This window comes from Bactrocera dorsalis, chromosome 6 (assembly GCF_023373825.1).
Source record: "Bactrocera dorsalis isolate Fly_Bdor chromosome 6, ASM2337382v1, whole genome shotgun sequence".
Classification (NCBI taxonomy): domain Eukaryota; kingdom Metazoa; phylum Arthropoda; class Insecta; order Diptera; family Tephritidae; genus Bactrocera; species Bactrocera dorsalis.
This window is the reverse complement of record NC_064308.1, coordinates 33,496,216-33,509,796: the sequence shown is the minus strand read 5'-3', so window position 1 is coordinate 33,509,796 and position 13,581 is coordinate 33,496,216. Positions and strand designations below refer to the sequence as shown.

General features: G+C 39.8%; 2 protein-coding genes across 2 annotated transcripts in view; one reads left to right on the top strand and one right to left on the bottom strand.

The window, feature by feature from the left end:
* LOC125779310 (uncharacterized) overlaps positions 1-7,425 on the top strand; it is a 45,826-nt gene extending 38,401 nt beyond the window's left edge. Inside the window, exon 2 of the mRNA XM_049460584.1 lies at positions 5,836-7,425. The gene's annotated coding sequence lies outside the window, so the exon portion shown is untranslated. The remainder of the gene's footprint in view (positions 1-5,835) is intronic.
* The window catches only part of LOC125779322 (craniofacial development protein 2-like), a 158,790-nt gene that overhangs the window by 86,170 nt on the left and 59,039 nt on the right, over positions 1-13,581 (bottom strand). The gene's annotated exons all lie outside the window — the stretch shown is intronic.

Sequence of the window (13,581 nt, the reverse complement as noted above, 5' to 3'; positions counted from 1 at the left end):
GTAAGTACTTAAACCCAAATTTATTTAAAACATAAATTTATTAGTGCAAATCGGAATAAAACGGCATAGTGAAACAAAAACAAAATTATTATTTTATTCCAAAGTAAATCTTTTGCTTAACCGGTATTAAGCACAAAGTATTTGCTAACTTTGTTATTGCCATATTCCGCTTTGCACCTTACCCGTTGACATATAAACATACGCATATAAATTTTGAGAGCCAAATAGCGTTGCTTTGGCACCCACCCGTACCTACGCGTACATATGTTTTATTGTTTTACCCGCTCAACTAACAACGAACTAACGTTGACTGCAAGTGCAGTGTGAGCAAGCAAAAAAACAAACCCAGTAGGAAAAATTTCAAACGACCCATTAGGAAATTTTTCGTTCGTCGGAATTTCACTCATTATATTTTGCGGTTCAAAATATAAACAGCAAATAACAAAATAAAGTCGTTGCTTATTAACTTATTCCAATTCAAGCTTAAATAAAGAAATTGTTTTTCAAATTTATTATTTGTTTTATTTCAATTTAATTAATTATTACGACCCGGTTAAGTGAATTTTTAATAGCAATGGAAGAATTTAAATTTTGTATTTCCGATTTGTTCGAATACATTGAGGAACATTACGACACCCAACCCGAAGATGAGTCTATTTATACCCTAGAAATAAAAAGGGTTGAACTCAACGCGATATACGACAAGGCAAACAAGTCGTACGATGCCGTTCGTAGAACCCCTCAAGAACCCGGCGAAACTATTGATTTTGCAAAAATCAAAGAAAATTTTAAAAAAGGTCATCAATTATATTTAAAATGTTTAGGATCCATCAATCAAGCTATTGATGATCTCAAGACCCCAACCCCAGTAATAAAGGAACGAGTTTCAGAGGAATATACATCGCGGGATATAGGACCCTCAATTCACATACCCCCTTGTGATACGGACATATTTTATGGAGATTTCGCAACCTGGCCTTCATTCCGAGATATGTTTACGGCTATATACGTAAACAATCACAAAATCAGCAACGTGGAAAAACTGTTCCATTTGATTCAGAAAACCCGAGGAGAAGCAAGAGCAATTGTTAAAAATACACCCTTAACAAATGATGGTTTCCTGATGGCATGGAGAGACCTGGTATCCCAATACGAGAACAAACGAGTTCAGGTCAACGCTCAATTGAAGATTTTATTCAACTTACCCCAAGCAACCCAAGAAAGTGGAAGCGCGATCAAACACCTTCAGAGGACCATCAACAATTGCCTCACAAATCTACACAACGTGTACATAGACACTAGTAGCTGGGACCCCATCTTAATCTTCTTATGCGGATTGAAATTACCCAAAACCCTACTTCATCAATTCGAGGACACCCTAGAAGATAACTCGGAAATACCATCCTGGAAAACTTTCGATGCGTTTCTCACTCATCGATATAAATCTTTGGAAGCAGTCGGAAATCTAACTGACCCCGTTCCAGTGACCCAATCCGACAGTGGATCCTATAGGAAAGGAAAAGACAGGAAGTTCAACACATTTCACGCTAATGTTTCCGGAACTTCGACCCTGGATTTTTCACACGCTAGTGCACACCCAGTTCGGGGCAACAACCTTTCAAAAAAGCCTCAAGACATTGAAAGTTGTAAGCTTTGTAGAACACAACATTCAATTCGAGAATGTCCAAAGTTCTTACAAATGAATGTTGAGACCCGAATAACCACAATTAAAAATAATGGTTATTGCTTCAATTGCCTTGCATTATCTCACAGTTTCAGAGATTGCAAGAGCAAATATTCTTGTAGAATATGCAGAAAAAAACATAACACACTTCTGCATAGGGATACACCAACCCGTTCCCAATCCCCCCCGCAAGGATCAAGAGCCTCAAACCCGCCTCTTGACCCAAGCACCAGTAGTACCTCCCAAACCCTTAATACCAATATAAATCCGCAAGCCTACACAACCCTCTTACAGTCCACTAAAACTCAAGACTCTCAAAACTTTAGTGGGAAGCAGATTTTGTTAGGTACTGCTGTAGTCCAAGTTTTATACAAAGGGCAAATATTCACAGCTCGCGCACTAGTCGACTCCGGGTCAGAAGCCACTTTTGTTTCAGAGAAATTCCAGAGAAAATTGGACATACCCACGTTCAGGAGAAATGCACAAGTGACTGGATTGAACAACACCGTTTCGGCAACACCCTCCAAAATTTGTGAACTTACCCTTAGTTCACCGACAAGAAAGGAGTTTAAGATAACAACACACGCGTTTATCTTAAAATCTTTAACCGATAATTTACCCACTCACTCACTTAATACGATCATCACTGGTACAGATTTCGGTTTTAGTTTAGCTGACCCTCACTTTTATAAACCCAGACCAGTGGACATATTGATCGGAAGTGACCTGTACCCACAAATAATCCTCAGTGGTGTACGGAAAAATGTACTCGGGACCCTTCTAGCCCAAGAAACGGAATTCGGATGGATTTTATCCGGACCCATACCAGAAAAACCCTTATCACCCTCGATAATGTCATTTTTCAATAAGATGACCCCAAACAAGTTGCTCACACAATTTTGGGAAGTTGAAGAAGTTCCAAGGAAGCCTCTACCTTCAACTTCAGATATAGTTTGTGAGCAAATTTATAAAAATACGACCCACAGAAACTCAGATGGGCGCTATGTGGTAACATTACCCTTTAAAACTCCAGAAAACATAGAATTGGGGAACTCAAGACACATAGCTCTAGCTCAATTTCTTAGAAATGAAAAGTCATTGTCGAGAAAACCCGAAATAAAAGCGGAATACGACAAGGCCATCAACGAGTATTTGGAACTCGGTCATATGACCAAAGTTGAATACGACCCTGCGGATAATACGAAAGCGTATTATCTACCACATCACGCAGTCATTAAACCGGATCGCATAACGACTCAACTCCGAGTGGTATTCAACGCTTCATGCCCCACCTCGAACAGGAACAGCCTCAACGATGTACTACATACTGGACCCACTCTACAAGCAGACCTCGTAATCCTAGTAGTAAAATGGCGAATGTTTCAAATCGTATTCAACGCAGATATCCAAAAAATGTATCGTCAAATACTCGTTGAAAGCAGACACACTCCGTTTCAAAGAATCTTATTTAGGAAATCCTCTAACGACCCTATAGAAGACTTTGAATTACAAACGGTTACGTTTGGTATTAACTGTGCTCCATTTCTAGCTATCCGTACCCTCCTTAAATTAGCGGATGATGTACAAGGAACCCACCCACTGGCAGCAGAGATACTTCGAAACGGAATGTATGTTGATGATGTACTTGCAGGAGCACATGACGTACCAACAGCGATATTGGCACGAGATGAACTCACTTCATCCTTGAAGTCCGCAGGATTTGCTCTACGCAAATGGACCTCAAATGACCCAAAAGTTTTATCTGGAATCCCACAGGAACATCTATTGGATACCAACTCACTCAGTTTACCAGAATCCAATAACACAAAAACACTAGGAATCAGATGGAATGCGAAAAAAGATGCGTTCTTTTTTCTCATCAACCCCATTCAAGATAAAACCTCGTATACTAAAAGAGAAGTACTATCGATCATAGCAAAATTGTTCGACCCAGCTGGTTGGCTCAGCCCCGTTGTAGTCACCGCAAAAATAATAATGCAACAGATCTGGCTGGATAAATCCGATTGGGATGAATGTTTGAAACCCTTAACTCTCCATCGATGGAAAATATTCATAAAGGGCTACGACTCCTTAAATCTTATTGAAATTCCTCGATGGACCCACTTTTCGACATCCGCGATCATCAATTTTCATGGATTCTCTGACGCATCTGAAAAAGCCTACGCAGCAGCCCTATATATCAGTGTTTCTACAAACGCAAATACCTGGACAACCCTTTTGGCATCCAAGACTCGTGTGGCCCCAATAAAAACTATATCGTTACCAAGGCTAGAACTTTGCGGAGCAGTTCTTCTGGCGAATCTCGTGGATGCGACCCTACCACAACTAAACATGACTCAATACCATACTCACCTTTGGACGGATTCCACAATTGTTCTTTCATGGCTTAGCAAACCCCCATGCACATGGACAACCTTTGTATCCCACCGAATTGCCACAATCGCAGAAAAGGTTGGAACCGAAAATTGGACTCACGTCGAAAGTCAAGACAATCCGGCAGATCTAGCTACTCGCGGACGCACACCTCTGGAAATGGTTAACAATGACCTCTGGTGGCACGGACCCCAATGGCTAACACTCGACCCGAAACACTGGCCAGTTACCAAAATATCAAGCGATACAACACTGGAACTCCGGCCAATCAGGACCTTCGTGAACACAACACAAGAGGATAATCTGGATAGATTCTCTTCCTTCCCCAAAGCCATTCGAGTTGTAGCATATTTGTTCAGATTCTGTTCGAATGCGTCACCCAATAAATCACAGCAGTCATACACAACGTTGGAAATAACACCAGAAGAGTTCAACACTACCCGCACGAAGCTAATTATTTTAACCCAAAAGAAGTATTTCCAGGAAGAGTATGAAGCCCTAACCCAAAAAATCAGCATACCCAAAAAAAGTACAATTTTGACATTAAACCCTTTAATCGATCCCAAAGGAATAATGCGAGTTAATGGTCGGTTGAGCAATTCAGCGGCATTATCATACAACGAGCGTTATCCGATTATACTACCCTATAGCAGTCGATTAGCCAAACTACTCACCCAATTTACCCATTTAATAACCCTTCATGGCGGCAACCAGCTAGTCTTACGACTTATGCGTTCGGAATTTTGGATACCGAAGCTGAAAACCCTCATCAAGTCTACCATTCATCAGTGCAAAACTTGTGTTTTGCACAAAAAGCGTAACACTACTCAGATAATGGCAGCATTACCCGCAGAACGTACCACCTTAACCCGTCCATTCGCAGCAACAGGAATCGATTTCGCCGGTCCTTATGACATAAAAATTTGTTTGTTTTGCAACCAAAGCCATACATTTAGAGCCAGTAAGTGATCTCACCACTAACGCATTCATGGCCGCATTCGCACGTTTCTTTTCCAGGCGCGGATGTCCCGCCGATCTCTATTCGGACAATGGTACTAATTTTGTTGGAGCGTCTAAACTTTTAGTTAAAGATCGGCGAGAATTCATGAAGTCATTGAAAACTCAACTAACAACTAGCGAAGCACACCAAAACATCAACTGGCACTTTAACCCTCCAGGAGCTCCACACATGGGTGGACTCTGGGAAGCAGGAGTGAAAAGTTTAAAGAGCCACTTGAAAAAGGTGTCTCAGAACCAGAAATTCACTTTCGAAGAACTAGCTACCCTTTTAACCCGAATCGAAAGTTGCTTGAATTCTCGCCCTTTAAGCCCATTAAGTGAAGACCCAACAAATTTAGAACCTTTAACTCCAGGCCATTTCTTAATAGGTACCCCTTTATTAATCCCAGCAGAACCCAACTTAGAAGATGCACATCTAAGCACCGCACAAAGATGGCAAAAACTGAAGATACTCCATCAACACTTCTGCAAACGATGGAAAGAAGAATATTTGAAAGAACTCCACAAAAGATATAAGTGGAAATACCCTCAACGCAACATAGACGTTAACGATATGGTAGTTATACGTCAAGAAACTCTACCCCCAAATGAGTGGAGACTTGGTCGCATCGAAAAAACATATCTCGGTGCCGACAATAAAGCAAGAGTAGTTGACATACGTACCTCTCAGGGAACAATTACTCGCCCAATAACCAAAATAGTCACTTTACCAAATAATTAATCTTATTTCCTTATAGTGACATGGCCCCTCAAAGCAGTACGAAGCCAATTTGCAGCCGCCAAAGCAGCCCCACACTCACTGTGCGATCGCTTAGCGTGACCCGTAGCATCAGCCCACTCTCCGACGAAGGAACCCTGGCAAGACGCCTGCATCGCTTTAAAGCGACCCTTTCCCCCATTCGAGAGGAGCGTGGAAATACGCATCGCACGGCCCGACGTACCATCAGCCTTTCCCCTCTTCGAGAAGAACGAGGAAGTACCCATCGCACGGCCCGGCGTACTATCAGCCATTCAACAAAACGAGCACACAAACACGTCGCCTGTGGATTGTGTAAAAAAGATCACAGACTGGTAACATGTTCTAAATTCACCAAAATGAACATCAATGAAAAGTTTGACGCAGTTAATAAACACAAGTACTGCGTCAATTGCTTGGCCAGATCGCATTCCACCCAAAAGTGCACAAGTAAAAAACGATGTGCCACGTGTAATGGGGAACACCATTCAACCCTACATGGGCACCCCAGGTTGTTCTGCAAAGAGCCAACGAAATCATCGAAGAGCGAAGAAAGATTGCACAGACAAAAAGATCTACCCACGCTACTGGCCAAGCCGACCCTCATACCAACAGTCATGGTCAAAGTCAAACACGATGGAAAATGGAACAAAATACGAGCCATAGTCAACCCGACCCGAAAGGTGACTATAATTGCGTCAGAGCTGGTTCAGAGATTGAGGTTACCGAAAACGTACCTCGACTCGCATCGCATATGCAAAGTCGTCATAGGATCGTTAACTGATTCCGACTGGCATGTCGAAGTTAACTGCCTATTGACGCATGATTTACCGACCCGACCCTATAATCGTGACTTAAGTGGCGAAATCATTAAGAAGTTCGACCACTTAGTCCTAGCCGACCCTAAATTCTGGAAAGACGATCAAATCATGTTGGAACTGGGAGCTGACATCTACCCAAGATTGATGAAACCCGGACTATTCAACCCCGACAACAGCACCGTGATCGCACAAAACACCGCACTCGGTTGGACTTTAACCGGTGCTTGTGCGATTTAAACCCCAAGTATACCTCCAACCCGTTGATAATAATACTCATTTACCCAAATCAAAATAGATCTAAAAATCTTTTTATTCGCAGACACTGCAAGGCGGCCGGGATGTTCATACCAAATGAACACATCCCTGCATTGTCCTCCTAACTCGTCGAAATACGAATTAGAGGACAATGCAAAAAACACCCAACAGCGCCAATATAACAACGAAGAACCCAACAAAACACAATAAAACGAATCACCACAGTGGACGGACACATACAGGCGCCAAAATAAAAGCAGCAGCAATAACAACCACAGCAGCAGCAACAATATCAACAGCATCAGCAGTAACAACAGCAGCAGAATCAATCTCAACGCGGGAAAATTCAACCACATCAGGTTACATATAAATTTATAATTAGATTAAGTATAATCGTAATTAGTTTTGTACACTAACATACAATTATACACATCCACATCCAATTGTACTTATTCACCCATATACATACATACATATATTATATTTACTCAAATATACACACATCCGAATTGTTACCCGATTTCTAATCAGTTTTTATTTTATTTGGCACACCGGCAAACACACGTCGATCACCCCGACAGCCTACTTAGTCCGAAGTAACATCTATTGGCAAGATATATTCTGCTTTGGATTTTGAGGCTGACAGTGTTGCTGGTGTTGATGCGAGTTCCAAGATAGACGATATTTTCTACGCCTTCGAAGTTATGACTGTCAACAGAGACGTGGTTGCCTTGTCGCGAGTGCGACGACTATTTGTTTCATGACAGGAGATATTTCGTCCTGTCTTCGTTCACCACCAGACCCATTTGGATCGCTGCTTTCTCCAGAATGGATTTATAGTCTAGTAGAACTAACGGCGCGGTGGTGATATCAATATCATTGGCATACGCCAGCAGCTGTACAGAAGATTGTATCTGCTCGATTTATTTTCTCCAAAAGTAGGTTGAAGAAGTCACACGAAAGGAAGTCGCCTTGTCTGAAACCTCGTTTTGTATCGACCGACTCGGAGAGATCCTTCCCGATCCTGACGGAGCTTTTGGAGTTGACCAACGGAAGTTTACACAGGAGGATTCGTTTTGCGCGGATACCAAATTCAGACATCACGGCATAAAGGCAGCTTTTTTTTTGAGCTGTTAAAAGAAGCTTTGAAATCAGCTAAGAAGTGGTCTCGGTATTTATCGCATCCCGCACGTGTTATGGTCAATTGTACCATTACAAGGTAGGAAGTCTGCTTTCTTCCCGCTGCTACACGGCACTCCTCATCATACCAGCTGTTCTTTGGTATTTTCCGAAAACCAATGGTTTCGGTTGCAGCTGTACGTAAGAAGCTTGAAATGCCTTCCCATAGTTCCCTTGTACCGAGTTGTTGACGAGTGCTCTCAGAGAGTAGGAGTGCAAGCCGAGTAGAAAATCTTTCGGCTGTCAGTAGTGATTAAAACTTCTCGACGTCGAACTTTGCTTAAATTTGTTGACGTTAGTTTTTTGCTGCGTATCTTGCCTGCAACAAGATAGTGGTCCGAGACGATGTTAAGACCTCGGATCGTACGCACGTCTTAAACACTGGAGACGTGTCTTCCGTCTATCCCAACACGGTCGATTTGGTTGGTAGCTTTTCAAACCGGAGGCAGAGAGGTAGCTTTGTGAATTTTTCTATGCTGGAATCTAGTACCACAGATAACCATTATTCGGGCCCCGGCGAAGTTGATCAGCTTCAACCCATTTGGGGACTAACCGATTTATATGCCAAAAATACCATTTTTTCCCACCCTAACAACCCAAAAACGATTTCGACATCGTGGTGGGGGGCAGCTCTTATAGGTGCCCTCCAAGCGCTCATAGAAGCCATCTTTGGTCACATCGTGCTTCTCTTCCGGCGAGTGGGCGCAAATCAGCGATATGTTGAAGAACTTCAATCCACCGGGGTGAATGACGGTACTCGCCGATGGGGTCTCTTTTCCACCACGAATCCCTTACCGAATTCGCGTTCCTTTACATGGCCATGGTAAATGCGACAATTACCTATTCGTTTCAGTGCTTGTCCCGTCCATCGCACTTCTAGAATGGCGGTGGCCTTCACTCTTACGAGGACATCAACTAGCTGTACAGCAGCACCTTCCAAATTAAGGGACCGAACATTCCAGATGCATGTCCTTATATCGTTATCTTTAATGCGTTTTTTCGTCATCAAAAAGGAGGTCTCTCTTCCGAGGCTGTCATTTGGGGCGTTTTTTACGTGGCGGGTCCCAATTTCAGCACACAACCCTATGGAGGGGATGTTTCGCTCCTCACTTTAGCTCGGCTTCAAACGGATGTTCTTTGGCTACCCAGAGGATACTTTGTCTAATACCGTAAGTCGTAAGCTGCTTAAGCTTTATGTAAAATAATCGTTTCTGGCCACTCCTAAGTGAATGGTAATCAGAAAACTTTCCTCACTCTACACATGACTCCATCGCCCAAAATACTAACGATGTTAAAGAAACACTGGAATAAGGAAGTTTTAGTATAAAATCAGTAGTAAATATTTTTAACAGAAACAAAGTTGAACAACCAATGTTCTAAATAGAATTCTAACCAACTAAAGAAAAATGAAACACATCCAATTTACAATCTAAAATATCTGCACCATCGCTGAATTACCGTTGAGGAACCACCTAAGAGAAACGGTCCAGTACAATCCACAAACTGCCAAGAGTATGGACACACGAAAGCATATTGCATCCTACGCAGTGTCTGTGTGGTGATTTACATCAGAGCCGCTCAAAATAATGCGCAATTTTTCATGCCTATACTCGGAGTATAGGCAAGCAAATGCAGTCGAAACATGTACGCCAGCGTCAAAAAAAAAGATCGTCAAAAACGACTAAGCTTAGATTTCTGACTTCGGCACATGCGAAGCAATGCTTTTACTTTCAGTTGCTATTCAGCAGTTGAGCAAAGAAGAACGTGCGCACATATTTACATAGCAATATTTTTTTTATGATATACACTTGCAAAGAAACATTCAAAATATTCAAAAAAGAATGGCTGTACAATTTTTTTTTCTTGAAAATAGAGATGGCGAAGCGCAATGCGTTATTTGCTATAAATAATGCAAACAAAACTGAAATTTAATTTAGAAAGACATTATATGAATTGTCACACTCGATTTCACCTTAATTCAGGTGACGAACGGACACGTATTCTGTATTAATTAAAAGCCGTGTTTTACTTAAAATTTTATTTTGATGATGTTTCCGTTGTTGATAATGTTTCTGTTGTTGATGATGTTGCTGTTGTTGATGATGTTGCTGTTGTTGATGATGTTGCTGTTGTTGATGATGATGCTGTTGTTGATGATGATGATTATAATAAAACGGTTCAATTAAAAAAGCTTTTTATATTGTAGCTATGTAATTATCAAAAAAAGATCGTCCATTTGATGATGGGGTCTTCTTTAAAGATATGGGCATTGAATTTTTTAGCTGTTTTGGCGAAACTGGGAAGGAGGTCTGTAAAATTTTAGAGGCCACTCCATTATCTCGCCCAACCATAACTCGGCGAACTGAAAAAATTAGTTCGTACATATTTGGCTGTACCCGAGAAAGACTCCAAAATTGCATTTATTTTTCTATTTCTTTAGATGAAACAACGGACATTAAAAACATAAGTCAACTAATTATTTGCGTCAAATCGGTAAACGAAAATTTAGAAACATTTGAAGAAATGCTTTCTCTTGTTCCCTTTCATGGTAATGTAACTGGAAAACTTATTTTCGATGCTGTTACAGAACATGTTTTTTCTACTGTTCATTCAAAGAAGCTGAGTTCAGTCTGCACTGATGGTGCGGGAATTATGGTCGCACAAAATATTGCTCCAGTAGGGTTTCTTCGAAAAAATAATATTAATGTTGCCACATTTCACTGCATTATACATCAGCAGGCTCTGTTTGCAAAACAATTAAATATGGTAAATGCAATGGAGACGGTTGTCAATATTATAAATAAAACAAGAAAAAACGTTAACTTCGGTTGCATCGAAGCTAAATACCCTTCACAGGTGCATTTCTGTTAGTAACTATGTGTATAGTTTAGAACCTATATGCTATAGTTAACCGATCTGAACAATTTCTTCGGAGATTACTCTGTTGTCTTAGAAAATAATCTCTACCAAATTTCGTTAATATATCTTGTCAAATGTGAAAGTTTTCCATACAAGCATTTGATTCCGATCGTTCAGTTTGTATGGCAGCTATATGTTATAGTGGTCCGATATTGGCCATTCCGACAAATGAGCAGCTTCTTGAAGAGAAAATTTCTAAACGATATCTTAAAAACTGAGGGACTAGTTCGTATATATACAGACAGACGGACATGGCTAAATCGACTCAGCTCGACATACTGATCATTTATATATAGACTTTATAGGTTCTCCGACGCTTCCTTCTGGGTGTTACAAACATCGTGACAAACTTAATATACCCTGTTCAGAGTATAATTAGAGGGGGACACCGAGCCCTTCGTCATAGACAATTTAAAAAATTGGTGGAAGAAATGTCTGCAGGTTACGGCGATTTGCTAATGTACACAGAGGTTCGATGGCTAAGTCGTGGCAAATGCATAAATTTAAAGGATGAAGTCAAGATTTTTCTTCAGGACGGCAATAACCCTGAGTTATTAGAATTGGGGAATAAAATGGGGGATAAAGATTTTTTTATTAGATTTAGCCTTTCTTTGCGATGTAACGACAATTGTTAATGAGTTAAATCTCCATTTGCAAGGCAAAAATAAGAAAATTTTTGACTTAATTGCATATGTTCGCCAATTTGAAAGGAAAATTAAAATAATAATAGAGCAATTAAAAAATGAAAATATGCTAAGCTTACCAAGAACCTATGAGATAATATTGGACTATAAAAATCAAAAGAAACTACCTGAATATGTGGTAGTCTTAGAATCGATTTTAATAAATTTTAATACAAGGTTTCAAGATTTCAATAAAATTCAGCAACTCATTTCTCTCCATAATGATCCTATAAATTGCATTATCGAAGAACAAGATGATAATTTTCACGAAGAAATACTTAGAACGCGAAATGATTCTAACTTACCTCTAGGCGCAGGTAAGGAATTTTGGAGGAAAATTAATTCACAGTCGTACCCAAAAATTAAAAATGAAGTATACAGGTTATACTCAATGTTTGGGTCGACTTATAATTGCGAAGCTGCGTTTTCTTCGCTTAAATTTCTTCACTCGAAATACAGGAATTCAGTTTCGAATAAGCATATAGAGGACTTAATGAGAATCAAAACTTACGATCTTGAAGTCGATGTGGAAAAAATCATAGAAAGTTAAAAAAAATTAACCAACGTATTTACTGTTTTTGTTGTTATTATTGTTGTTCTTAATTGCTTTTTTAATCAAAAACCATATTTTTTTATTTTTTCTAAATTTTTAATAACAAAATAAACAAATAGCACGATTTCACTCAGTGTACTAAGCAAGCGCGCGCACACAATCATACGCTAGCAGATATCAAATGTGTGATTGTATGCGTTGGTAAATAAATTGCGCATTATTTTGAGCGGCTCTGATTTACATCTTACATCAAACTGTACTCTTAAAAAAGTTGATTTAATTGACAAATTTAGTAATCACACATGCAAACTATAGAGGTTGCCCTGTATATAAAGGCTTAAAATCGAAATTGTCTGTCGGAATTCAAGCTCGTCGTAATCAAACGTTAAATATTCCTCTTAACGAAAATATTGAAATCCCTGTCCATATTTCAAAACCGAGTAATCTTAAAAATAATGCTACACAATGGAGCTATGCAAATGTGGTGAAAAGCAACACTGCACAAATGCAATTGCCTCAAAATACACCAAATGGAAGCGTTGAAACTAATTTATGTCTGCAATGCAAAATATGCAAAATACTTGTATGTTTAAATAGATAATCTAATCACAAAACCAAATGTTGCAAACTAAGTAAAAAATGAGTGTATTGAACATTCGTATATGTAATGCTAACGGTGTTAACCAACATAAATTGGAACTTATTAGATATCTGGATGAAAATAATATAGATGTAATGCTATTGTCAGAAACTCACCTTACGAATAAAAAACAGGGACAGGGACTTAGACTCTATGGTACAAACTACCCAGATGGAAAGGCACATGGAGGAACAGCAGTGCTGGTTAGAAAACGATTAAACTACCTCGCATTAGAAACTCACGCAACAGCGCAGTTACAAGCTACAACAATATCTATAAAAATCAACTTAAAACTGACAGCTATGTACTGCACATCTCGATTTTACAGATTTACAAAATTACAGACATCCCATTTAAGAACTTTTTGGAACGCTTGGTCATATATTTCTACCAGGTGGAGATTACAATGCAAAACAAATGCATTGGGGCTCACGACTAATTAATCCGAAAGGACGACAGCTGTATCACACTATTATGAATAGGCACAATTACGTTCACATAATATCTCCTGGTAAGCCGACATGTAGGCCTACTGATCCTAACAAAATACCAGATTTAATTGATTTTGCTGTAACCAAAAATATAGAGAAATCGCACATAACAGTTGACAAATGTATTGACCTATCTTCTGATCACTCTCCTGTACTAATATATATATATTTGGTGGTGATGCGGTACTAGGAGAATCGTTGTTCAC